Source organism: Benincasa hispida, chromosome 1 (genome assembly GCF_027475165.1).
Source record: "Benincasa hispida cultivar pf3 chromosome 1, pf3_genome.v1.1, whole genome shotgun sequence".
Lineage (NCBI taxonomy): Eukaryota > Viridiplantae > Streptophyta > Magnoliopsida > Cucurbitales > Cucurbitaceae > Benincasa > Benincasa hispida.
This window is the reverse complement of record NC_143478.1, coordinates 11,590,749-11,618,477: the sequence shown is the minus strand read 5'-3', so window position 1 is coordinate 11,618,477 and position 27,729 is coordinate 11,590,749. Positions and strand designations below refer to the sequence as shown.

General features: G+C 38.3%; 1 long non-coding RNA gene across 1 annotated transcript; it reads right to left on the bottom strand.

The window, feature by feature from the left end:
* Positions 1-1,204: 1,204 nt before the first annotated feature.
* Positions 1,205-4,253, bottom strand: LOC120092217 (uncharacterized). The gene is made up of 2 exons (XR_005485934.2): positions 3,593-4,253; positions 1,205-1,774 (listed from the first exon to the last, which is right to left on the bottom strand). It is a non-coding gene; the product is annotated as an uncharacterized LOC120092217 (long non-coding RNA).
* Positions 4,254-27,729: the final 23,476 nt, after the last annotated feature.

The window sequence follows — 27,729 nt, the reverse complement described above, 5'->3', positions numbered from 1 at the left end:
CACTTTTAACAACAGTTGAAATCAGCTTCAATAACCGTTGCAATAGGGTACCTATATTGTAGTGGTTAATTACATCAAAATACAACATTTTAGCAACTGTTGTTTCACGTGCAATAGTTTAGTAACCGCTGCAATCATATGTGAACCGTTACAATTACGATTTCAATGGTAATAGTTCTTTACATAAATTAGCAACAATGAGTAACCTCTGCTAATTCAGATCAGTTCAAAAATGTTAGGAGTACCTTATAACTGCTGTAATTTGATCATATTGCAAGATTTGACGCTTCAATAGTTCTAATATCAACAACAATATATTTTTCTTTATTGCCACAATTTATGTAAACATTGAAATTCTTTGATAATTGCTGCAATAATTAATTGATCTTATACAAATAATTTTAATTCTTATATCACAACCGTTGTTACAACCTACTTTCCAACAAATTTATAATTTAACTATAATTCTTGTTTGCCTTTGGCATCTATTTTTCAAATTTCATTTGTACTTCCAAAAATAGTAAAAATTGTTAGGGGAAGTAATAATATACTAATCAAGAATTAACATAAAAATTTCAAGATAAAGTATTCAAAATCCTATGAAGTACTGTCAAAATGTAATATCAAATTGTGAAAAATATGCCCAACATCAATAATGAAAGTACTTTCTTCATATCTAACCGCATGTCTGCCACTTCAAACTCTAGTTTTGTTAGTCTAAATCTTTCTTCTACAGTTTCATAGTTTTCCATACTTATCTCAGAAGTGATCTCGACCCCCCAAATTGATGATATTTAGTTTTGAAAACTTCGATGGGTGTTGGTCCTGATCCCATTCCATGAACACGTCCAAAATGCTCTTTATACATGACTTGTTCAAACACCTTCTTTGTAGGCATAACTCATGAAGTATCTACATTTTGACTCATACATTCTTGAAATTTTTCCTATTAAAGAATTAGATTATAATTAGTAAACAATAAACTTTTAAATCTTTAAATTAATTTGGAACTTACAACAATTTTAGCAAACTCCTCATCCATGTAACTTCCATCTTTCCACTTATGAGCAACTAGAGAGATTTCTACTTGGTGGGATCTTTGCATGCATCTTTTCATATCCAAGTCCTAATTTATTGATTATTCTATTTTTTCCATAAAAAGTTTTGGGCAACTTGATTCCCTCTGGAAATGCGTCACATAATAAGTCCAAAAGTAACGAGAATGACTTATTACTCCAACCACTCATACATTTGATATCATATAGGCGAACAATAAATGAAAGTTTGAAAAACTTATACATCCCGGATATAACTCATAATTACAATCCGTAACCAAGTCGCAAAAAATTGATGCATCAATATTTGGTGTTTCACTGGTTGTGTCATCAACATCGACTCCAACTCCTTGAAATGCATTCTCATCAAAATATCCAAAAGCCTCTTGTAACATGTCTTGCATGTTATTACGTCCATCTACATCTAAATTTTCATGAATGGAAGATTCATTCAAAACTTGATTTTGGCCAACTGAACGATCCAAAGTAGATTCACCATAAAAAATCCAACAAGTATATCCTCTAGCAAATCCATTACATACTAAATGATCACAGACATTTTCTCTATCAAGCCGAAATGTGTTTCCACATTTTTTGCATGGACACAAAATCTTTCCATCTTGAGATGCATTCTCAAATGCAAAGTTTAGAAATGAGGCTACTCCATCTAAATAACTCCAGATTTACCAATCCAACTCTTGTCCATTAATATGATTAATCTACCACATTAACAGTAAAATAGTAGTTAATATATAAACATAAAAACAAGATAAACAAATTAAGAGACAAAGAAAAGTCATCAAACAATTCTATGCAAACAATAATATATAGCTACCATAACTGCACGATAGTTATACCATATAATAAAAAAAAAACATTCAAGCTTTGAATGAATCCACTTAAAGTATTCACGTATACATCATATGGTATGATAAAATCAATATAAGATGTATAAAAAGTACTGTAGAAATAAAACAACATTATGAGTACAATAATACTATAATAATAAAAAAAAAGCATCTCAATCCAATGACATATATAACTATCTCTCAGCTACTAGCTGCTTTTTCACGTTCGTGCAAAATCCACAATAAAATTTCCCTGCCATGTGGAGCAAAGAGATAAAGTGGTAGACGAAATTTAAAAGTAATACATTTGCAAAAAGTAAAAGTAATTGTGCTTTCATATATACACCATGGGTGGAAGGTAATATGGATTTAAAAGCATCCCTTCATTGCTTTACTAACACCAAAAAAGACCAAATTTCTTCAATCAAAGCTTCAATATAAAAGAAGGCATATGTAATCAACATCTTTTTTTTTTCCCATTATAATTTTCTTATAAAGTAAATACTGGTTTAATATCTGCTACAACCACACATAAGACAAGAAGGAGATGCAAAAGGAAATGAAGTTGGGCAACAAAACGAGTACTAGCTAATTCTCTCTATTCCATAAAATCTAATTTGAATTTCAACCACACACAAGACACAAGAGGTTTGTTATAAAAGGCATAATTAACTGAGAGGCTATTGGATTCTGTGATGCTAGAATTGGCAATGGAACAGTTCATAGATATGGCTCAAAATATCTACAACTAATGATAACTCACTTTCACATAAAAAATTTTCTATTCAATTTTGTCTTCCTCCACAAAAAATACATAACATATATTCATATCTAAAGTTAGTTAATTTTTCTAATTTACTTTTAGTCCAGAAAGTAAGTAAATACTATGAGTAACAACTATAATTAAGAATCAAAATGGAATAAGAAGAAAGAAAAAAACTCTAGCAATCAAAAAGATATTAGCCTTTTGAATTAGGTTCATAAAATCAAAATTGCCCAACAATGAGGTTGGCTAATTATTGTATATTCTAAAATAAAAACTCACTTATCAGTGCATTAAAAACAACTGTGTTCGTGACTTCAAGGGCTAAATTCGTTATGGATGTGGTAATCGTACTCACAAAAATGAATGAAAAAAAAAAAACGTTGTCATTCCATTCTTTTCAATTGTAAACAAAAGTGGTTGGGGTTAATGGCTTAGTCAAAGTTTTGATGCCAAGATGGAGCTTGATTTTAGGCTTTATGTTTTCTCATTTGATTTGAGTTTTTGGCAAAGTAATTGTTTGTTGTGTTGATTTGAAATCCACCGAATCAACCGGAAAGAATCTTCCAAACATTTTCTTCTTATCTATCGATTATACCCACTTTCAGTACCCCATTAGAGACTAAAACCAGCAACTAAAAATAAGCTTCAACATCTCAAAAGGCCAAAAAAACTCAAGCTACACAGACCTTGGAAAAAAAAAACAGAATGTCAAGAAAATAACAATATTTGAAAAATATATGTAGACATTACAAAATGACATGGTAGCATTTAAGTTACAAATTAAAGAAAGTCAAGGAAGTGTAGCAACTCCGAACGAAATGTGACAGATTGTATGCTAAAATCTGACATTCTAACTCATGCTTAAGGTTGAAATTAAATTGATAAGACAAAAAAACCCACAAAACTGATGTATAAGAAGATACCTAGATTTCCTTCTTGGCACTTTCGGAACTTCCGTCCTAACAATTGAAAATTAAAGGAAAGGTGAAGACAAAAAGATTTTATGAGGAGAAAAAGGTTGAAGACAAAGGGATTTTGCGAGGCGGGGTGTGAAAGATGGTGGGATTTTGTGTTTTGGATAGAGGAGTTGGGTGAAGACAAAAGGTCATGGTGGCCACCGGCCACACTTAACATAAAAATCCATTCCCGCTTCTCTTATTCTTTTCCTTTTCTTTGTTTTTTCCTTTTGTGTTTTTAGGCATTATATTTTTTCTAATTCTAAGTAAAATATTAAATTTGACTCTATTGCTATATTAAGAACAAATATTGCAACCTAAGTGTTGTAATAAACATATTGTAAGTACATTGTTAGTGAAACTGTTGCAATTGAATCTCTATCACGACACTTTAATAAAACGTTGTGACCAAACTGCTGCAATTGATATCAAGAGCAACATTTTAGACATGTGTTGCTAAAAACGTTGTAATATTATAATGGTTTGCAATATTTGTCAAATCACTGCAAAAAAATCGTTGTGATAGACATATTTTCTTGTAGTGTTTTATCATGGTAGATCATCTAAGCATCTATTAAATCATAATATACTGTCTATATAATTACTTTCTATATCAAATATTCAAAAATAAACCACTCACAGTTACTGCCTCGTTCCCTTAGGCCTATAAGTATCATCGATTGTTGTTTGGCCAAAACGTGGTTTACAGTTGCTAGTGGGGTGTGTGGTTGGCAAAGGGGCATTGCGTCTTAGACAACTTCAAAGCCTCTTTGGATTTGGAGCTTTGAAATTCCTTAAATAGCTTGAAATCAACCGAAACTTCATCTCTGCTCCAATTCGTAGAAATTTTGAACCACTTCACTTTCTCGCCCTCAAAATTTCAGCTCCAAACTCGATCTCCATAGCCCAGAAACTCCTAAAAACCACGGTTCCCTCAGATTAGCTCGAGTTGCAGACTATCTCCATTTTCCCCTCAGTTTTCACCTAGCTCCTTGTTGAATCTCATTCCGGAAGCCCCCCTTCATCTTCTTCACCGACCTCACGAACTCTTATCCAAAAATCTCCCTCTTTGCTTGAAGGATTAGCTAAAAAAATACTTCTTCAGTTAATACTCCCACCACCGACCAAGCAACCCCACTTTCTCCCTTTTCTTTTCTTTTTTTTTTCTTGCTTTTCTTTTCTTTTTTTTTTCTTGCTTTTCTTTTCTTTTCTTCCTATATATTTTTCTTTCCAATAATTTTCTTAACTTCTTCTCACATTGGGCTTAGATTAGAGATACATCTGGGATAATGTATCATTTTAAGTTGTGGGTGGGGTATATTATGATAGGTTGGGATCCTTGAGTACTATGCTCGGACTATGTTTGTATGCCTGATATGCTTGCTTGCTCTTTTGCTTAGGTTGTTATGATGATGAGTTTATGACACACCCTCTTTGTGATTAGATTTGTATGAGATGATGTTTGAAGAACATGATCATGATTTTTAGCCCATTAAAAAAAAAAATCTTTTCTTGTTTCTTATGCATATGTAAGTCTTTGTTTTCACAAGTTGGGTCTTGTACACCTAGAGTTGTATTATTTGGCTTATATCTTTGTTGTCACCTCGAAAGGCCTTGCCAATTAGAGAGTAGTCCTTTTTGTATTGTAGTTTGTAATATGAGACTTAGGGAAAGAACATGAATTATTTGTCTGTTTAAAAAGAAAAAAGAATAAAAGAAAGTAAGTTAAAAAAAGAAAAAAAAAGGAAAAAAAAACTAGCTAGCAGAAAAAAAAATGGCATGAGTGCATGGATAAGGGTGAAAAGAGCTACCCTAATTGTGATCAATTAGAATACCCACGAGAAAAGAGTGGGTATGAGTCCCTACAATGGGCGTGTGCTAGCTAGCACCTTTAAGTGAAATAAATGCTCGTTACTTTTTAGTTGTGTGTGTTTTCAGGCACCTAAATCAAAGTATTATTTTCTTGATTGTTTTGGTTGCTTGTTGGTGCTTGAGCTAAAATAAGGGAAAACGGATTGAGAGTCGTATAAAACCACTCTGGGATGTATGGGCTTAATTAGTAGGAATTTGGACTCATTTATGCATGAATAGCTTAGAACCATTTTTAAAATGTGCTTCATTGATTGATTGTAACAAAATTCCATTTTTTTTTATCGCAAATCTTATCCTAGAAGACTATTGAGACTAGAGTAACAACCCTTGCAAATTGGGCAAACAATTTTTTTTTTTTTTGGATAAATGTATGATTCTACCTTGCTCGAGGATGATAAAAAATTAAGTTGGATGTGTTTGATAGCACTATAAAAGTGTTATTTTCCCTAGCTTAATCTAAGTTTATTGTTATGCTTAATGTGTTTATTTTGTGTTTTTATAGGTTTTGGGCACTTAGGAGGTAGAATCAACTATTACGAGCCATTCAGGGTTAATTTAGAGCAATATGGAGCTAAATTGAGCATTCAGACTTCAAAAAAAGTAAGTTACCAAAATGCCCATGGACAAAGCTTTGCAACTCTCTACTTGAAGGAAATCACAAACACAGATCTCCATGAGCAGCGGAAGTGGATCGTTCCAAATTCAATTTGAATGAACACAAACAATTACAGTCTTAAATGGAAACTAACAAGTTATGCATTATCGAAATTATAACATGCTATTAACTATATCCAAGGGATAGAGTATGCGTACCTTTGAAGAACCATTCTTCAAGAATCCCTCGACCAGTCTCCAATGCGCTCACAGCAATACTCAAACGTAACGAACAGACCAGCCAACAATACAAACACGAACACAACGATCATTTAAATGCTCCTCGAACCTAATCAAGTCCAACTCAATTCACGAATAGAGTAAGGATACTACCATAAGTGTTACCTTAGTATTCTCGGTGTGAGAATCCAGGAGTTGTGATGTAACGACCCGACCCCCTAGGACTTTGGTAAGGCCGTTACTAAAATAAATGCATGCAAAGAATTTAAAACGACGCTCAGTTATTTGAAATAAATGCCAATTAAAACAAGAGAAGTTCAAAAGACATTTATTAAATGCAATTGTTAAAACAAATAATAGGGTACCCAAAATTCTTAAAGACCAACAAAAGTATATAAAAGAAATAATCCTTAGAAATAAAATTTTAACAGTAAAACTAAATATTAAGAGGAAAATAAGGACTCAAATTTCAAGGTGCGGAAGCGAAAAAGTCTAGTCCCAATGTCACGATCACGAATTTCGCTACGCCATCGCCGGTGCATCTTTACCTTTTCCTGAAACATCAACATAAGAAAGGATGAGTATGAAATACTCAGTAAGTAACCCCACCACTGGGGTCAGGCTAGACATCTATGTCCTCTAGATAGCCACCTATGGAACATAAGCACATGAAACAGACAAGAGACTGAGTCCTATCTTATTGCAATTAAGTATGCTCACAAAACTGGTGAATCCCGAAGGAAACACAAAACTGGTGAATCCCGAAGGAAACACAAACTGGTGAATCCCGAAGGAAACACAAAACTTGTGAGCATCTAACTAATCAATAAGGATATTCACACAGTCTCAACGTTCTAAGAATCAACACCGTACAATTCTAAAACATACATGAAATCCTTGGTACCATGGCTCCATCACATACACATAATCCTCAACAACATATTATACAACATTCATGTAAACCGTACATCATAATTCTACAACATACAAGTATGCATCAACACCAGTAGATCAGACGTCGACATATGAAAACACATACCATCACATACTAACGATTGTATATTTAAACAATTTAGAACTCGTGCCAAAACATACTTTGATTCAGGTCATACTATCAATCAACATGCTAATAATTTACCATAACATACACTCACCATGATAGCATACAACTAAAGCCTGACTCGTGGGCAATTCCAGTGGTAAGATTACTTACCTTAATCGAAATTCCACAGATAAACTCCGACAACCAAATGATGACCGCGATTTGAAGAAACGACCCTACCATATGAATACAACCATAAAATTTCAGTCTAATAATAATTGCGACACCTCAGATTCAAAACCACAACACCCCAAAATCTTACCCAAGGAACTTGATTAACAACCACTCCAAAATCTCCTTCCAATAGATTTTAACTCCCAATGAACGATAGCTTGGAACCTTAAAGATACAAGGGTTAAGTCAACTTAATTCAGTAATCAAAGCGTGCCCACAAACCAACAATAAGGACCATAACTCTTACCAAAACTCTTGACGAATGGTCTTGAATCCGCTGGACAGTCGCTGCTGTGATTTCCCAAGCTCAAATCTAAAATCAAAATAATGTGACTAATTTAATCCTTAATCCAACTTAGTGGCCATATAAAATCTTTAAAGAAACCCAACCACCAAAATAGATCTTACCAAAATCTAAGAGTCAAGCTGCTAGAAGACAGTACAGCACGCGGCGGTCAGGAGGTTTGATCAGCGGTGGCACGTGGTGGTCAGGGGGTTGGAGCGGCGGCGGTGTTCATGGCTAGGAGTGGCGACAACTCAGACGACTCTCCAGTTGGGCGAGCGGTGCGACTCTGACGGCGACTCTCCGACTGGGCGAGCGGTGCGACGTCGGGTTTTGGTAGTGAGGGAGACAGCGGTAAGAGAGGTTGTGACCGACAGTGAAGGAGGCAGCAGCAAGATGGGTTTGGGCAGTGAGGGAGGCGACGGCGAGATGGGTTTGGCTCGTGCGACAAAGGGGGGTCGTGACCGGCAGGAGGAAAATTTGGGGGAGAGGGTTTCGTGCGTGAGGGAGAAGGGATGGGTTTTATTTTTATTTTATAATAATAATAATAATAATAACTAAAAAGGAAATAATATAATTACATTTAAATCATTTTCTTAATCCATTTTATACTATTTATTTCCTTTCCTTTTCAAAAGAAAATTAATTCTTGCCATTAGTTTTCAAATTGGATTTCAAAAATTGAATAATTTTCACGTCAACACTTAGATTCCCGCACTTATACTTCAAATCCAAAATTCCAAAAATGTCCTCCAACTAAGGACAATTACTGAATTTCCAAATAATAAAGTTACTGAAAATTACATTATTATTAAATAAAATGTGCGGGGTGTTACATGTGAGCTCTATATGATCTTAATTGAGAAAGAGATGAGGTATGCGATCGAATAGACAATCGAGTAAGTGAGAGATATGAAGTTGTCTATCGCACAGACAATGTACTCGATCGTTTAGAAAATGCAAGTCTATCACATAGACTTTGCTACTCGATCGTGTAGCAACGATCAGCTGAGTAACTATCGTATAGTCAACTCTAAGCGATCGTGTACACTTTGTCAACGTTATCGCTTAGTAAAACTCTTTTACTTGATAGCTTTTTTCGTGAGAATTTTCCGAATCAAAATCAACTACTAATTTTGAAAAACCATTTTCCTTTTATCTCACGGTTACCATAAAACTTCTAATAACCTTTCACTTAATTGGTTATTAGAGAAAAAAATTAAATATTATATAATTAATATATTGTAAATAAATATGATAACCAACTTATCATATTATATTTATAACCTATAGTTTTAATATTTCATCACATAAAGCATATAAACCATAGTTCTAATATTATATTTATAACCTATAGTTTTAATATTTCATCACATGAAGCATACAAACCATAGTTCTTTTTCTATTTTATGGTACTTAATATAAATCACATTTATATTAATTCTTCCAATTAATGTATATCATACATCACACCAATTATATCATATATAATTGAATTTCCTCTTGTTAATTTGAACACTTCAAACTAACCCAAAATTTGATTCTCAACTTGAACCCATTGAGCTACTAAGGGGACCTTATGGACTTGTAACTTGAAGCTCCAACAGTATGTGAATAACTAACTAAACTCTTTAGTCACGAGATCCACCATCCATTAACTATCGAGCACTCCACTAAAGACCGAAAATTGCACTCTTCTCACTACAGATATATTTCTGTGTCCATATGACCAATCGACAGTGCGATAACCCTTCACAAATTGCTCGTAACTACAGTTGGGCCAATTTACCATTTTGCCCCTATAATTACATCTAACTTCTTAAGTACCACTAATTCCTCTAATGAACAATAAGTTATGATTCCTCTCTTATAAAGAGAAGATGTGATCACTATGTTCAAGACCTGAAATTAGCCTTTAAGGGAGCAATTTATCTTCTTATCCCTACTTCGGAGAAGGAGTGGATTCCGTCTTGTGTAACTGAGTTCCCAGCTCCCCAATCAGACAAATCCCCAAAAAGGTAGGTTTGTTGAGTTGGTAATCTGGCCACTCTCACCCATACTAATCAAAGGACCGCCCTCATAGGCAGCAGTTCCCAAAACACTTAGGATAAAGGTCATGACACATATGGTCGTTTTAGTGAGATGTAAGTCTCAATTATCAACGACGTTATATAAAGAGACAAATCATCTCGTGGTCCGGTCTTATACAAACTCTTTGTATAGGACACCCCCGCTCGCATGTCTCCACATGAATGGTTAAGATCATACCATCTGTAGCACTTTACAACATTTGTCAATATGTACAAAGCGACCCGTATCCGTAATGTCACGAGAATAAGGTATCCCTCCTTTATCCTTATACTACAGACCATTTAGGTTATTACTTAAGGCATGATTCACTTGTATGTCTCACATACATGCTTAAATTACATGAAATAACCATGAATTTTAGTTTATTGGATATGAGTAAATGCGAATAAAATAACACTTATTTTATTAATAACAATGTGTACAATCTGTTTACAAACTACAAGACTCCGGGAGAATTAGGACACCAATCCCAACACTACTAAGCATAACTTTACACTTGAAGTCAGAAGTAGCCATGTGTCGAAGTGTTGCAACGCCAGCCTTACGCCTATATGTTACGCTAGAAGGCAGTAGCTAATATTGAAGAGAGTGTCGCGACGCTACATGTAGTGTAGCTATGCTGCAGAATTTGATGAACGTGGAGCGAACGTGCGCGCTTGACGAATTGATTGGCATAGCAACACAAGCTTTATGCTTGAGGGCTATGCTATAGATAAGAGCGTCGCAACACTGCGGGTATAAATAGATTTTTGTTCCATTTTAAGTAAAGAGATAGAAGAGTTAGATTGATTTTGAGAGCTTTAAGCTCGATTTTGGCCAATTTTGGCCAAAACTCATTAAATTACTTTGTATTTTGAGATTAAAATGTATATTTTGGCACCGTGATTCAGATTTGATGAATAGTTGAAAGCCAATCATCGGTTTTGAGGTTTGTAGGGCGTTGGTTTGAATTTTATGATATTTTGATAAATTCTTCTTGGATCTTTCTATTTCTTATTGATTTTCTCTCTTTGTTTGAATTTCTAGAATGAGCATAGAGGTAGATTGAATTGACAACTTAATCGCATATACTTGTATGTGTTGTTCGCCCTTGCTACGTATGTTTTAGATGTCCGTAATTGCATCGAAAGCAAGCTTAATTTGAGTAGTAATATGTTTTAGTTATAATTATAACTTGATTGCCAGAATTATAGGATCATCTAAAAGATAACAAAATCTGAAGATTGGAAATGCATTAGGTTAGTTTTGGCCAATTTAGCTTAATTTCCTAATCAATCTAAAAACTTTGTGATTAACTAAATGGAAGGGTTTACATGACTAATTTTTAGGAATCGATGACATGTTGGTTTTCATAGGGAGTTTGTAGGGTTGTCCCTACATTCGATTAGGCTTGGGAAATAGTTTATCCATGAATATTTACATGATTAATTGATGAATAGATTCATAGATAGCCCAACAATCTCTAAATTAGCAAAGGTAATTTTGTGTTCATTCTCTCTCTCTTTCTCAATCTATCTTATTTTCCCGCATTAGTTTTCCTGTCAATCCAAAAAACCAAAATCCCTCATTTTTTTATTGCTTTCCATATACTAATTTAGCTTAGAGAGATTGTATATTAGGCTCCTTGAGGTTCAACCCCATACTTGTCACTTGTGTGGCCTAGTAGTATAAGTAGTTGGTTTGGTGAATTATAAATATTATTTTATTAGTAGAGGTTTGCAGGCGACAGTAAATCTCTCCATCAGGGAGAAACTATTACCTCTTATCTTAATTTGTGATAACACCACCACAATTGGTAGAGTAAAATTCGTTTTATAACGGTAAATCCAAACCTATAAGAGGAAAACTATGAGATCTTATTTGAGTAATGAAATCATTAATGTAAATTACATTAAATCTAGCGATAATCTTGCAGATTCAATGACATAGGCTTTAACTAGAGAAAGGCTTTGGAACACATCGAGGGGATGAGGTTAAAGTCCTTTTAATTCTCATGAGTCATTGATGGCGGGAAATTGGAAGTCAATTTTACTCGACAACCAAAATCCTGTAGACGCGGTATGCGATGCATATTCCTAAGATATGCGTTGATAGTCATGCGCCGATGGTCATGCATTGGATTGATAATGCATTAATGAATGTATGCGATGACCATACGTCTTGCCACAAGTTTTCTTGCGCTCAAGCCAAGTATAATGCGAATGCAAGTTTCTCTGATAATTCGAGGTCGAACACAGGTACTTATAGCTATATGTATGCGGTGATGTGCATGCGGCTGTATAAATAAAAGAATGGAGGGGATGTTGCTAATTTAATCCTACTATCCTATCTAGCAGACAACGTAATGAGAATATGCATGAGAGGTAGAGATACGACAACACTTGACATGAAATAAATGTATGGGAAAATAGATAAAATGTTGAGATGATTTCATTGCAATCCTTAAGAGTGACTACAAGAGCAACCTTAGTCAACGCAAACTATGCGATCATGCTACACACACTAAAATCCTAAATCTAGAATGTATGTAGTGTGTATGCATAAATGTCGAGATGTCCGCATACCGCCACCATATCCTACTTCTTAGACGCAGCCATTGTCCTCTCCGTAGGGTGCATACGCTGTGTAATAACAAACAAAGCTTATTCCTAAGTCCTTATTCTTGCTTATGTAAACCTAATCTAGCCCTCTCGAGCATTAATTCTAACCTAGCTCTCTCGAGTCATTAGGTTCTTTCTTTAGACTCTATCTCGAGCAGCTCTAAAGGTGTGATGGGCGCATACATAAGACAAGATAATCGCATGAACTTGGTTGACGCAAGATTATTCCTATCTCTAGTGAACAATGCATACATTGCTTAATGCGACCAACCACTTACCCTCCCAGGCAGTTGGTTGTTGCTAACTTTACTCATAGACAAGCATTGCGTTGGCCTATAGACAGGCGTTTCCATAGCTTCATACTAAGCAAATAAGGTTTTCTCACACACTCACGCAATGCACACCTCTCGGTGGTTTGCTACATGCTTCATATCTCTAATCCACACGACTAAGTATGCAAAACTCTGGCAGTCTCACTAAGTTTTGCAATGAAAGTAAAGATGCTAAGCAGAGAAGATGGAAATGGAGTTAAAGGAAACACAGAAATGCATTGAAAACAAATTGTATTAATTCCTTAATCACAAAATGTCATACAATACAATATAACAAGAGAGGAAAATGAAATGATCAGTTGGAAGCAAAGAATTGCTTATAGCAGAGGTGCGTCAAGGCTGCCGGTGGTGCCATGGATGGGCGAAGGAGCTAACCCTCTCGAGATCTAACTCTAATCGAAGGCTCCGGTCATCACTCGGAATGGATGAAGGAGGTGAAGAACTCTCAGCATCTTCTCATGCATTTTGTCTGGATCACAAGGATCCGCCCTAAGCGAACCTCAGGTTAAAATTTTGGATTCAACCTTGGGCGAAAACCCTGAATAACTTGAATTTCTGCTCATTGGCTTCTATTTATAGAGCTTGTGTCACCGACAGCATTAATTGGACTGCTCTGAGTCTGACGTTCGGCCCGTTAGTCCTTTCTGAACCTCTGCCACCAACGGCGTGGTAGGTGAAATGTCAAACATCATCTTCTAGTTTTTCTCGAGATAGATGCGTTGATGCGTTCATTCCACCTACCTTGCGTTGATCCCATTAGAATGTGTTGTCATGTAACCGCACTCATTCAATGGCTACATTCGCTTAATACCGCAACTCTACATGATGATCGCAATCCCTTGACGAGCACAACTCCCATGCGATGGACGCATACGGCTGATTATCGCAACATCTATGCGTTGATCGATGCGCTTGCCTTTGCGATGGAGTGCTTCTCCGCATACGGTCGTCTATGCGGTGGTCCGGTTTCTGCATTTGCGTTCATTTCATGCATTAGCTATAAAAATAGAACATTGAACGCATAATAATGCAAAATAATGGGTTAGCTGAGATTCAACATGCTAATCGATGCAAGCTCACTTTCTCGTGAATTCCTATCATGATTGCCACATATTCTGCCTAACGATCTTCATAATTCTAAGTAAAAGGCCTAAAATGACACGCATTTTCTACATGTCATCAGCCATATATAAAGATTCTCACCTAGTGATTAGAGATACTAAAAACTAGGTTCAAAGGGAAAAACATATTATAAGGTGGCCAAGAAATGCTCTATCTTTATATTTTGATCTCTATGATGTGAGTGCATTATCCTTTAATGATGTAGAGGGTTGAGTTTTTCAATAAATTCTTAATAAAATTTGTAGCTTATATGAGTGGGGTGTATTATATTATAGGAGCACCCTTGACAAATTTTACCTATATGAGTGTGAGAGTGAGGTCGCTCTCTATAAGAAAATGGGGCTTATTCTCAAATATATTCAAGAAATACTAGGATCAGCACAAGGCCTTAAAGTGCTAACCAATAAAGCTCATGTCAATACTAGGATAATTATTTGTGGATAATAAGTGTCACACCCTCTTCTGAGTCGACCCTACAACAGATATTAAGAACATTTACTATCTAGAATTTTTTTTCTTAAAACACAAACACAACCGTGCTACTTCAGTCAAGAGTATTTTATACAATACATTAATGTTTATCAATTTATACAGTTTTAATACCACCATGTGTCCAAACCCTCTTGATACAGCTGTCAAGATAGAATGGTTTTCGCAATCACCCGTCGACTAGTTCTAAGCCAATTCCATCACCCTCTTCTAACACCTGGGGGGGGGGGGGGCGAAATTTAGAAAAAAAACATTTGGAAAACATGAGCGAGAGCGCTCAATGAGTGGTAAGTTCAAACTAAATATTATTTGCTTTCAAATATTTTTGGGAAAGCAATATCACAACATAAACGACCATTGAACATATATATATACAGTTAATAAATGAGATAAGGTTGGCATGATCATATAATTCTTCAATTACATAGCAAATCCCATAAATTGGTTTGAGGAAACAATTTCCAGCACCCCAAACAACCCCTCGAATGTGCTCATGTCGACTATTCCTATTAGGCATACACAGGTAGGTGGATAACTCTAGTCAGACATACTAACAATTTCAGTCCAACGTCCACGAAATATGCTAATAAGATTCGAGTACAATTTTCAGTTTCTAACCAAACCAAAACGAACAAACATCGAAACCAAAACTTAAAGAGTAAACAGTTCTCCAAACAAAAGAACAATAATTATGATTCATGAAAACATGTATTTTCAGATCATGTCAAATTTATCAAATTAGTATAAATATATAATACATTCAACCATTCAACAACATAAACCACTCACAGTTTCTCCTGATTGGTTTCTCAAAAAATTCCTTAATCAACTTTTTGCCCTATTTCTTCTGAATTCCTCTTCTTTCAAAGAAATTATAAATTAGTCCATAATTCCTCCAATAATTCCAATTTATTCACAAATAACTTTAAAAGTTAGAAAGACCAGCTTACTCCCCCTTCCCCCCCTAAAAAAAAAAGGCTTAACTTCTCTAAAACAGCCCGTTGGAGGTTATTTTGGCAAGTTGATGGCCGCTGGGCTGCAGGGTGGCCGTATATGGGCACGCAAATGGGCAAGGATGAAAAAGATGGGCGACAAACCTCACAAAGAGCAACATTAGGCAGTGAGATACGTGCAACGTGCGTCGGGATGCGTCCGTATATGTTGTCATGCGTTCTTCAGGATGCATTTGGCGTGGGTGCGTGCGCGAGCGCTTATACTGGCAATGACACATGACAGGGCTAGGTGATAGGCTTATGCGATCAGCTGGCCACTGGACATCTAATGCAAGCTCCTCTTTCTTCAGGACTTCAATTGAGATGGTGTTGAATATAATAAAAGATGATGAAATGATTTTATGCTATATCGCTTATGCACTACTGATGAATGAATGAATGAAGTTCTTGTCCCCGGCAACGGCGCCAAAAACTTGTAATATTAAATTTGTATTTCTCTCTTTACTTATTGCGTGTCACAAGTTTTCTTATGCTGGAACCAAGTATAATTGCAACGCAAGTTTCTCAGAATAACCTGAGGTCAAACACGGGGATTGTTGTTGTTTAGATGCGATACTAGTGTGGTAGATGCAACTGGTTTATCATAAAGAATAAAGAATTTGTTTTGCGCAGAAAATGTAAATTGCGATGAAAATAAATTGCGTTAAAGTAAATTGCGATGATAAAATATATGACTAAACTACTAATGTTACAGGGTGAGGACTGACTGTGAAGTTGTACAAAAGAATTCAATGAATGTGGTGGCAAGTATTGTGAATGAATCAGAAAAAGAATGAGTTGAGGGAGAGGACATCGCAAGTTCGTCAATCCCGTTAAGGACGCAGCTGAGGTTCCACTTTCCCTTGGCTTACACCTTTCAGTGATTGGCCGCATCCCCATACGTCTATGGTGAAACAGGGATGAACGTAATGAACGCAAGGTTGTTTCCATCTCTGGAAATACTTCTCGCTTTAGTTAACGTATTCTTCCAACCTTCTCTCGATAGGCGGAATGACATCTTCACTTATGCTCTCACAGGTGAAGATGCCGTCGAGCATGCTTTAGCTAAACTTAGTCGATTACCTTAACAAGGATTAACTCACTCACTTAATCCTTCTCTTTTACCCAGGGGATTAAGGACACAAGATGGAGAAAATGGATGATAAATGTATAGAAAGGAACAGAGAGATGATAATGATGACGATAATGATATTTAAATCTAAAGATCAACGTTTGATACATGATTTGTGAATGAAAGATTAAAGAAGATGAACACGGTAGATGAATGAAAGAATAGAAACAAATACGAAAAGAGTGTTAATGTCTTGACACAGATCCCGATCAGAGATGTTGTGCTTGCCGAAGTGTGGATGAGATGAAGTGGAAAGCTTCTCTCTCAGGCTGGCTTCCCAAATAGAAGTGACCTCTTGCACAGAGCTTCTTCTTTGGAAATGGAAATAATTTCTTGCTCAGAGACTCACCTTTCAGTCTTATCTCGTCGTTCTCCCGAATTTTCTTTGTAAAGTCTCTTCAGACATGCCTCCCTTGCAATGAATTCAAGGAAGCTATTTATAGACAAGACCTTGGCTCTTTATACTAGTGGTCCCACTGTGTAAATTCTGATAATTACTGCTATGGCGTAGTGGAAATGTCCGCTCTGCTCCACGATCAATCTGTCAAAATCGTACAATTGAAAAGTTGTACACTAGTCATAATCGCCCACGAATGCATTGCTCTTCACATCTTCGATCCATCGCCTCATGCGGTGTAGTTATTTTGATTACCGCATGCGGTGGAAATTTGTTGATCATTTGAATCCATGATCGATCGTCGCATGCGCTGCATTTGCGTTGATCATTTTTCGTTCTAGATCGATTGGCGCATGTTGTGTAGATGCATTGTGCATTTTGTCCTTGAACAATTAACGCATGCAATGACCTATTTCTTGCAAAAGAAAGACTTGGATATTCCATTTCGCCATCGCAATGGGGTTAGTGGGTGTGTTTGCGACATTTTATAATTTTCGTATTTCTCAGCCAATTCTTATAATATCGACGCAATTTTTCCTTCTTTTTATCGCATAATCTAAATAAAACAACATAAATAACTTGTATTTCTACAATTTATCACACCCCCAAATTTAGATATATGCTTGTCCTCAAGCATATCTTCAACTAAGGTAATTCCGCTCAACTCTCATCCTAACTTTGCGTCGATTGGCTACTCCGAATGCTCTACCTCTACAAAATTACTCGACAACGCAAGTTCCTTCTATTCTTTAACATTTCATCAACATGCTCTACTTTATTCTTATCTAAAAAAAACCTCTACCCAAAGTTCTTTTCTAGTTTTGAGAAGAATGTTTTACCTTTTCTTGCAAAAACAACGAAGTGCATCTTTATGCGGTGGCCTGGTTTGCGTCATCTTCTTAGAGACTGTTGATCATGGTTACACCCTTCGTTTTGGCTTGCTCCCACGGGTGTCATGCGAGCATCCAACTTCGGTCGTGTACTAATCTTAACTTCAACTCTTGATTTTCAACCAAGTTTTACTTTTGCTAGTCAGAGGAGTTGTCTCTTTTATTCTTATTTTCTCTTCTTTTTTTTTTTTCATATTGCGTCGATCCGGGAAACCTACCTTTGTTTTGACTTACTCCCATGGGTGACATGCGAACATCCTACTACGAGCAGGTTCCTTTCACGACTTAACTCTTATCAGGTTGGGATTTTTCTCTTGTGCTGACATTGGAGTTTTATGAATTTTTTTTTTATGATAATGAACGCATTTGCCTGATATGACCGCATCTGCTCAGACCTTCCCCACCCCAAAATTTAAAGATTCGCAAGGTTCTCATTGCGTTGTTTTGGACAGAAAAGACAAAATACTTAGTCAAAATTTTGAAAAGAAGGTTTGAGCAGAGTCTTGGATTAGAGAAGGTAAAGCAGAGCTATTGCGATGAATTGTCTAAGTGTTAGTTAAAAAATGAAATGTATAAGAAATATTTCTAAAGGTATGCATACTACTCATCATGGTAGCGCAATTAACAACACAAAATAAATGACAAAAATTACCGCAATAATTGATAAATGATGATAAGTAAAGAGGCTAACGCATATGGAAAGAATAATTACTCAGTTTTATAAAATTTGACTAAGTATACAAAGAATTACAAACATCGCAACACAAAATTTTAGCATGTACAAAAAAATTAAAGGTGTAGCTACTATATATATAAAAAATAATGAAAGAATGGCCGGAAAGAAAAATTTATCAAAATTGCAGAGAAGGTGGCACATCCCCAAATTTAGAGTTGCGGCTGGGGATCTTGAGGAGGATGTTGTGAAAGAGCTCGTTGAGGCGCATCTTGAAACTGCAGAGGTTGCTGTAGATAGGGAGGCACCATGGGACCATGTAAGTATGCTGTTAAAAAGTTAAAGTATTCATGGTTGCGCTCTGCCATTTATCTCTGGTTCAGGCCGATCGTATAGATATTATGTTGAATATTAATCATCGTCTATCGCACCTTTGTATTACTGCGTTGCAACTCTGCGTTATTCTCTTGCAATTCCGTTATTTCCTGGCAGAAGAAGTTTTGTTGTTGAGAGAAGAGAGACTACATTTCTGCTAAGTCAACAGTGAGGGTTGCGATGGTAGGTTGCGCCTGCGATTTCCACCAGCAACGGTTTGAGATTGAGTGGAAGGGCCTGCTCCCAAACCATGGGGTTGCCAACATGCAGCGATGGAGGTGAAAAGTGAGGTGGAGATGGATGGTGGGGAGATGCTGCTAAGGATACGGTGTTTGAATCAGGAGCAAGAAGGATATTGGTGAAGTGTTCATGAAGAGGGGAAAGGGGTTCCATTGGAGGGCTTGGAGGGCGAATGATTAAAGGTAAGGGGTCCAAGGGTATTTGGGTTTGATCTTGCGGTGATTGATCTTGGACTTTTTCCTTCCCTTTATCATTTTTTCGCTACTTCTTTGGCTTAGTTTGTTGCGGCGCATTCAGATCTATAAGGGGCCGTTTGGGTGGAAGCTCGGGGCAGTGTGGCGAATCCTTGAGAAGCATTCTCAGGATCTTCGTATGGATAAGGCCATGGACTTCAAGCATGGTTTTTTCGTCAATGCCTATGCCCACAGAGAGGCACAAGCTCGAAATCGTCCATGGAAAGAAGTATTAGCCTCTCACACGGCCAACAAAGCCTCGAATCTGCTTCGCAATCAATTGGCCTACATCAATCGGAATGCCGCGCGCTATACAATATGCGGCCATCACTCGATCCCTTAAAATGGTTTTATCATACGTTGTTGGGATGAGTCGTCGTTTCACCAAGTATACCCAAAGTCACACCTCTGAGAGCAGCTTGTTAGAGGCAAGGGTTTTAATGCCTGTTAAAGATACCGACCACTAGGTGCCCGATTGCGTTAATACTTTCAGCGCATCCTCCATGAGTACTTCTTCAGGGTCATCAATTATCTTGTTACTCGGTGCTTCCGGGATGTTCTTCATCTTATACAGTTCATTGATGTCCTTTGTGCTAAATGGTACTACCCATCCTTCTATGATCACCGCATCTTCGATGTCATGGAGCCGGCCATGATAACAGGCCCTCACTACGGTAGGAATAATGATAGATGGGCAGTGGCAAAAAGTCTCCAACCCATGCTCCAACACAACACTTATGATCAGAACTGGTAGTGGCGTCGACGTAGGGAAGAAACCCATCTCCATCATCAGATCATCGTTTTCCTTCTTTGTTGATTGGCGCCTCCTGGTCGACCCAAGCTCGCTGCTCTCAACTTTCGCTTTGCCCTTATTTTAAGTGGACGCAAGGCGGGATTGTTGTCTTTGTTTGCGTTCCCTTACCTTGCGTTGCTCTTCTTGTTCCCTTTTCCATTCCGCAACTTCTTTTCTTTTATTCTCTCTAATGCACTGCACATTGGCCTTGCGCCATTTTTCCTTCTCTTCCTTCTTCTTCTTTTCTTCTTCTTTTTCTTCTCTCATCTCTTTCTCAAACTGCTCCTAGGCAAGCAATATGTGTTGCTCATCCTCGAGCCTTTTTATTTCTACTTTTTCTGCCCTTGTGTTGTCACGGCGCACATCCTCATCGTGCAGTTTCCTGGCCAAATCGCCCGATGCGATGATTTGACGCGCTCGTGACATTTTCTCTTATTTCTCATCTTCTTCTCTTTATCTTCTCTCATTCTCTTCTGCTATGCATTTGCAAAAATAATGGGTCACTTGTTGACCCTTGCAGCGCATTCTCCTTGCGACACCGCATCAGAGGGGTAATGTCTGGATCTTCTTTATCCTCAGTCGCAACCAATCTTATATGCATTGATGACACTTGAGGTTGCGCTGATGCTCTGAATTGTGTTGACACCCCCTCTTCCACTCTTGCGGTGGTGGATTCTCCATCGAAATCTGGGTTTTCCGCCCTCTTCCTCTTCTCTTCCTTCTTCATGCGTTTCTCTTCTCGCCTGCGCTGTCTCTTCTCACTCGTCTTCTTCTCTTTCTTTTCCTTCTTTGACTGGGCAGCTTCATCGCCTTCTACCCATTTTTCTTTGCTTTTCCTCTTCTTCTTCCCTTCAGCCACCTCTTAATGTTTCTTCAGTTCTACCTCCTCCAAAACGGCCCTGATGGGTCCCTCATTGGAGTCTGTTGGAATAGTCTCCTTAGGATCCGCAACGACCAGGGCCCTTATCCGCGAAGCTTCTGCCATCTCTCCTCCGAAGGTAGGGGTTGATTTACAACTCCGGCTTTAGGTAGCCCCTCCTCTCTTTTCAAGTTGCTTAAAATGCTCCCAAATACCTCTTTGTCATCTCTTCTCTTCAGTTCACTTTATGATGAAGGTACTGGGAGCACCACCTCAGGTCTGGTGGCAGGGACACTCTCCATGCTCGGCCCCTCTCGGATGAGTGGTTTGGCTACAGAGGATTTTTACCGAGGTTTTTCAATGATTCTTTGGGTAGGCTTGGGTTGGGCGGTGACTAGCAGCGAGGAATTCCGCATCCCGTGCGGTGACGGGGGCTTGGGAGTGTGAAGATTGGCCGGCCATGGTTTCAGTGGAGTGAAAGAGTTGGAAAAATTTTGGTCTAAAGAAGGGAAATGGAAGGTCTGGTATGCAGAGGAAATACTTAGGGTTTCTATCGTGAGGGATTCAAATAAGCTCCTCGATTGAAGGAGGGCGAGATTTATAGGTTGGGCCTTGATAGGCCCAACGCAAGCTCTGCATGGCAGGCTTCAAGATTCTCAAAAAGCCTGTCGTCACACTCCTCCCATTTATGAATTAGTAGAAAGGACGTCCTTTCGTCTGCTAGGTCATAATTCCCTTGGAAGCTTAAACGATTCGACTACTCTCTCGCAAAAGATTTTATCATTTTATTTTATTCAGACGGGCGCAATGTTAAATATTAACGCAATGCATCCGCTACCGCAAATGCATATTTGCGGAGGACGGGGACAAGGTATGCATTAGCGCAACACACCCCTCAACGCAGACGCATTTTTGGTGGACGAGTGCACAATATTTCTACCAGCGCAACACTACCTCGACATAGTGCGCTTTTGCTGAGAACAGGCGCAGTGTACACACACGCGCAACTCATTCATCAACGCAATGCATTTGTGGAAGATGGGCGCAAAGTGTATATATCAGCGCAAGATACACCCGTCATCGTAATGCCTATCAGATGGTTATTAAAGTTTTATATATATATATATATTATGTTTTATTTCATCAACAATGCAACGCTTATCCCAAAGCCAAGTTAATAAGCCTTTGCGACGTTCATTTTCTTTTTACTAATCATTCACAGCAATTAGGAACAATGCAATGCTAAGACAGAAATGTAAATAAATTGAACTAAGCATAAAATTAACGCAACTTGAATTAAAGTAGAAGTAAATTCAGAAAGCAGGAAAGACTAATTCAAGAAAGCAGTAAATAACGCAATAAAGAAAGCAGTAGAAGAAAGCTATAGAGAAAGCGATTAAAGATAGATGTTAGGGATGTCGATTGAGAAAAAGTTCTTCAAGATTACCGCAATCCGCATCCCCACAGGCGGTCAGACTTGCCTGGGCAATGTCATCACAGACATTTTTCCTTCCCATGAGATACTGGGGTTTCTGAATTACTTGGTAGCGTTCTCGGTGTTCTATTGCGAAGCTCGGCTGGCAGTTGCCCTACTTGGACCTCCAAACTTCTTATCGAAGACGCCTGTGACTGCATAACTGCATCATTTTTCTCGATGTATCGCTTCAACAGGGCTTCAAAGGATGATGAATTTACAGATGTGTTTGATGTGGAAGGTTGGTTGTGCGATTGCCGTTGGTGACTCTGATTCAAACCCTGGGGAAAATCTGGAGGATTTCCTCGATTCCCAGAGTTGTTTTGTAAATTCCTCTACCTCCCTGGTCATTGTTACCGTCCCAACTAAAATTAGGATGATTCTGCCAACCTGGATTATATGTGTTGCTGTAAGGGTTATTTTGAATGGCATACATTGATTGCGGGTTCGATTGGCACATTTCTACAGTATAGCCCCCTCCGCATTGTGCACAGCTGATTGCTGCCACTTGTGCCAGCGCATTGGTTTGCATTACACCTTGAGAGAGAGTTCCTTGATTTATTGCCATCATCTGGAGAAGAGAGGTCACTACGGCCATTTGTGCGGCCAATGTTGCCATTGTATCAGTTGGTACAATGGCGTTTTCTATTCTTCTTCTCTCGGGGCCTCTTCCCCTAGACCTGTTGTCTACCCAATCACCCGTTTTTCGTGAAATGCGATCTAGGATGACCTTGGCTTCAGTGTAGGTCTTGTCCATAAATCCTCCTGCTATGGAGGCATCAGCAACAGCTTGCGTTGATCGATCCAAGCCATTATAGAAGGTCTCCATCAGAACACAATCGGGAATCCCGATATACGGATAGTTCTTTACCAGCCTTCTGAATCGCACCCAGGCATTAACACATCCCTCCATCTCCTTGCGTTAACGGCTGGCAGGAAGAATTTCTTCATGAATCGCTCTACCAACTGGTCCCATGTAGTAATTTCATTCGGCTCCAAAGAATGAGCCAACCTCTTTACCTCATCCCTCAGTGTGTACGGGAAGAGGTACAATCTAATTCCCTCAAGAGTATCTCCACGAAGCTGGGCAGATGGGTGTGCGGGTCTTCACCTTGCATTCCTCCAAATTGCCTCGCATTTTGGATCATCTGAAGCATGACCGGCTTGATTTCGAAGCGTGCATTCTCCTCAACCATTGGTCTTAAAATTCCAGGCGAGAAGTCATAAAGATTCGGCGCCGCATAGTTCCTCATCGGGATGTTGCGGTCGGCTGCAAGAAAAACAGGATCTTGCGCTGGCTGATTCGCCCCTTGATTCCCTTCGGGCCTCTCATTGTTAGCCATGTTTGCTCTTCTTTGCCTAAGTCGGTTCTGACATGCTCTTGCGCGAAAAGTACACTCGATCTCTGGGTCGGCTTTGAATTCTGGATCAGTCTCAGTACTCATAAACCGTCAGCCTGCTCTTCGCGATAAACAGACAGTACAGCAAAGATCTGTCCTGCAAAATACCACAAGAATATTCAACACTAAACCGTTACCAATCCCCGGCAACGACGCCATAAACTTGTTGAATATAATAAAAGATGATGAAATGATTTTATGTTATATCGCTTATGCACTACTGATGAATGAATGAATGAAGTTCTTATCCCCGGTAACGGCGCCAAAAACTTGTAATATTAAATTTGTATTTCTCTCTTTATCTTATGCATTGCTCATGAATGAATATGAATATGATGATGCTCTATGCGCTCAAGTACTTTGCGATAAAAGATATTGTTGCGATACTACGTTCTAAGTGTATGTGTTGATGGTAATATGCTTCGTAGTATGCGATGATGTATTGCGTGTCACAAGTTTTCTTACGCTGGAATCAAGTATAATTCCAACGCAAGTTTCTCAGAATAACCTGAGGTCGAACGTGGGGATTATTGTTGTTTAGATGCGATACTAGTGTGGTAGATGCGACCGGTTTATCATAAAGAATAAAGAATTTGTTTTGCGCAGAAAATGTAAATTGCGATGAAAATAAATTGCGTTAAAGTAAATTGCGATGATAAAATAAATGACTAAACTACAAATGTTACAGGGTGAGGACTGACTGTGAAGTTGTACAAAAGAATCTAATGAATGCGGTGGCAAGTCTTGTGAATGAATCAGAAAAAGAATGAGCTGAGGGAGAGGACATCGCAAGTTCGTCAATCCCGTTAAGGACGCAGTTGAGGTTCTGCTTTCCCTTAGCTTATGATGGCGAAAAATTAGAAGTCAATTTTACTCGACAACCAAAATCCCGTGGACGTGGTATGCGATGCATGTTCCTAAGATATGCGTTGATAGTCAAGCGTCGGTGGTCATGCGTTGGACTGATACTGCGTTAATGAATGTATGCGATGACCATGTGTCCTACCACAAGTTTACTTGCACTCACGCCAAGTATAACGTGAACGCAAGTTTCTCGGGTAATCTAAGGTCAAACACAGGGACTTGTAGCTATATGTATGCGGTAATGTACATGCGGCGGTTTAAATAAAAGAATGGAAGGGATATTGCTAAGTTAATCCTACTCCTACTTCTATCTAACAGACAACGCAACGAGAATATGCATGAAAGATAGAGATACGACAAACCTTGACATGAAATAAATGTGTGGGAAATAGATAAAATGCGGAGATGATTTCATTGCAACCCTTAAGAGTGACTGCAAGGCCAACCTTAGTCAACTCAAGCCAATGCGATCATGCTACAGTCATGCACGGAAAATCATTTTCCAATGCAAATGCAGTGCTCCTAAGTTGAGGACGCATGTGTTGAATGCAAAAATGTCCATAGAGCTTATTCCTAAGTCTCTACTCTTTTCCTATGCGATGATGCAAAATGCACACAATGCTATGGTGACCACACACAATCGTATCCTATCTTTAGGATGCATGCGATGGGTTGATAGCAAACAATGCTTATTCCTAAGCTCCTATCTCTTGTATTATGTGTTCTAATCTGACTCTCCTGAGCCTAGATTCTGACCTGACCTTCCCAAGCCTAGATCCTGTCCTTAGACTACCCTCTCGAGTATCCTTAATGGACGAATGAAGCATACATAATACAAGACAATCACATGAACTTGGTTGATGCAAGATTGTTACTATCCCTTGTGAACAATGCATACATTGCTTAATGCGTCCAACCACTTACCCTCTCGGGTAGTTGATTGTTGCTGACTTCACTCATAGACAAGCAATGCGTTAGCCTATAGACAGGCATTGCAGCAGCTTCACACTCGCGCAATGCACACCTCTCGGTGGGTTACTACATGTTTCGTATCCCTAATCCACATGACTAAGTATGTGATACCCAGGCAATCCCACTAAGTGTTGTAATGAAAGTAAAGATGCTAAGTAAAGAAGATGGAGATGAAGTCGAAGAAACAGAGAAATGCATTGAAAACAATATAATATAAGAAATGACCAGTTGGAAGCAAAGATTTGCTCCCAGTGGATGTGCGTCAAGGCTGCAGATAGTTCCATGGATGGGCGAAGGAACTGACTCTTTCAAGATCTAGCTCTGATCGAAGGCTCCGATCTTCACTTGGAATGGATAAAAGAGGTGAAGAACTCCCAGCCATCTTCTCACACGTTTGTATAGATTGCAAGGATCTGTCCTAGGCGAACCTCAGGCAAAAACCTTGGTTTCATTGAATTTCTGCTCATCTACTTCTATTTATAGAGTTTGGGTCACCGACAGCATTAATTGGACTGCTCTGAGTCTAACGTTCGGCGTGTTAATCCTTTCTGATCCTCTTCCACTAATGGCGTGGTAGGTGAAATGTTAGCATCATCTTTTAGTATTTCTCGAGGTAGATATGTTGATGCGTTCATTCTACCAACCTTGCGTTGATCCCATTAGAATGCGTTGTCGAGTAGCCATAATCATTCAATGACTGCATTCGCTTAATACCGCAACTCTACATGATGACCACAATCGTTTGACGAGCGCAACTCCCATGCGATGGACGCATACGACAGATTACCGCAATATCCATGCGTTGATCGATGTGTTTGCCTTTGCGATGGAGTGGTCTGGTTTCTGCGTTTGCGTCAATTTCCTGTTTTAGCTACAAAAATAGAATATTGAACGCATAATAACGCAAAATAACGGGTTAGCTGAGATTCAACATGTTGATCGACGTAAACTCTTTTTCTTGTGAATTCCTAACATGATTGACACATATTCTGCCTAACAACCTTCATAATTCTAAGTAAAAGGCCTAAGATGGCATGCATTTCTGCATGTCATCAGCTTACACCTTTCAGTGATCGGCTGTGTTCCCATACGTCTATGGTGAAACAGGGATGAATGTAATGAACGCAAGGTTGTTTTCATCTCTAGAAATACTTCTCGCTTTAGTTAACGCATTCTTCCAACCTTCTCTCGATAGGTGGAATGAAATCTTCACTTCTGCTCTCACAGCGGAGCATGCTTTAGCTAAACTTAGTCGATTACCTTAACAAGGATTAACTCACTCGCTTAATCCTTCTCCTTTACCCAGGGGATTAGGACACAAGATGGAGAAAATGGATGATAAATGTATAGAACAGAACAGAGAGATGATAATGATGACGATAATGATATTTAAATCTAAATATCAGTGTTTGATACATGATTTGTAAATTAAAGATTAAAGAAGATGAATGAAAGAATAGAAACAAATACGGAAAGAGTGTCAATGTCCTGACACAGATCCTGATCGAAGACATTGTGCTTGCTGGCGTGTGGATGAGATGGAGTGGAAAGCTTCCCTCTCAGGCTTTCTTCCCAGGTAGAAGTGACCTCTTGCACAGAGCTTCTTCTTCGGGAATGGAAAGAATTTCTTGCTCAGAGACTCACCTTTCAGCCTTGTCTCGTCATTCTCCCAGATTTTCTTTGTAAACTCTCTTCAGACCAGCCTCTCTTGTAATGAATTCAAGGAAGTTATTTATAGACAAGACCTTGGCTCTTTGTATTAGTGGTTTCACTGTGTAAATTCTGAAAATTCCTGCTATGGCATAGTGGAAATGTTCGGTCTGTTCCACGATCAATCTGTCAGAATCGTACAACTGAAAAGTTGTACACTTGTCATAATTGCCCGCGAATGCGTTGCTCTTCACATCTTCG